Here is a 1,202-nt window from a genome sequence, read left to right on the forward strand (position 1 = left end):
TGTCCGCATCTCAGCACAGAAAGCCCCAGGGCCTCACTCAGAGGGGACACAGCTGGCCTTCTCGAGATGCTGCTTTCCTGCTGACACGTTTTTCCCTCTTTCTTCTCTTTTTAGGATTTACTCAAGGAGTAAGATTCCTCTAAGCTGCTGTAGGAATATAGGCATCTGTGTGCCGATCAAGTGCTCTGGAAACATGAGACAGATTGGCACCTGTCTTGGAGCCCTAGTAAAATGCTGCAGGAGGTGGTAAAAGAAGGCAAAGACCTGGCCAAGACCGATGCGGAAACTGCACCCTTCGACAGAGCATCTAAAATTTAAACCAGAATAAATTTTATTCAAAGTTAAAGAATCTTGCCCACTGGTCATTGAGGTTGTTGTGTGGTGTCTGATCCCAAGTGAATTCTGAAGTCCCTGAGGATGCTCTCTGAGCTGCCCACGTGAACCATTGGGGAATTGTGGTGGGGTGCTCTGTGCTCCCAGGGGTGTAGACCCTGTTCCTTTGGGGCCTGACCTTACCCAGCCCCTCTGTCTGCGGTCCTTCCTGCTTCCCAGCCAAGGGCACCCTGTCATGCCCCGCGTCTCCCCTCAAACATGCACTCCAGGGGTCCAGAATCACCAGCACACCAGTCCCAGAGGAAAGCCCCGCCCCCGCTCCAGGAGGAAACCCCCCTCCTCTGTCCCCTGCAGCCCTCACTTCCATTTGTTTTGTGCTTCTTACTCCTGCCTTGTGTGCACATGGATACACTTCTGATTCCCTTTTGGGCTGTAAGATCTCTATAGGCATGGATTGTCCTATTCCTGTAAGTGTTGGGCATTGAGACGAGACATTGCTTCACAAATTGTCATCAACAAATCATCTCTGTGTGTACATGATATGATGCAACTAGATGCTATGGAAAAACAAGTCCTGTGGAAAGCACAATTCAATGAAGGCAACACAGCACAGAACACAGAGACCTCAAGGGTCGGGGTGAGCATGCTGACCTCAGCCTGCTTGCAGTTTCTTCAGAGGGTTTGCTAGTTAAACAAAGAGCTTTGCTGGTGCACACTGTATGTGTGAGCAGCTCTCCAGTCTTTGCACTAATTCTTCCCTCAGTGCAAGCTGAGGTCACCAAGGGGATGGTGTTAGGAGACAGGGCCTTTGGGAGGTGATTTGTTCATGAAGGTGGGACCCTCCTGGGTGGAATGAGGGCCTTTATGAA

At 50.6% G+C, this 1,202-nt stretch overlaps 1 long non-coding RNA gene across 1 annotated transcript in view; it reads left to right on the forward strand.

The window, feature by feature from the left end:
- LOC104981025 overlaps positions 1 to 349 on the forward strand; it is a 3,426-nt gene extending 3,077 nt beyond the window's left edge. The window contains exon 2 of the long non-coding RNA XR_824326.1: positions 115 to 349. This is a non-coding gene — a long non-coding RNA (uncharacterized LOC104981025). The remainder of the gene's footprint in view (positions 1 to 114) is intronic.
- Positions 350 to 1,202: the final 853 nt, after the last annotated feature.

This window comes from Bison bison, unplaced genomic scaffold, assembly GCF_000754665.1.
Source record: "Bison bison bison isolate TAMUID 2011002044 unplaced genomic scaffold, Bison_UMD1.0 scf7180017864514, whole genome shotgun sequence".
NCBI lineage: Eukaryota > Metazoa > Chordata > Mammalia > Artiodactyla > Bovidae > Bison > Bison bison.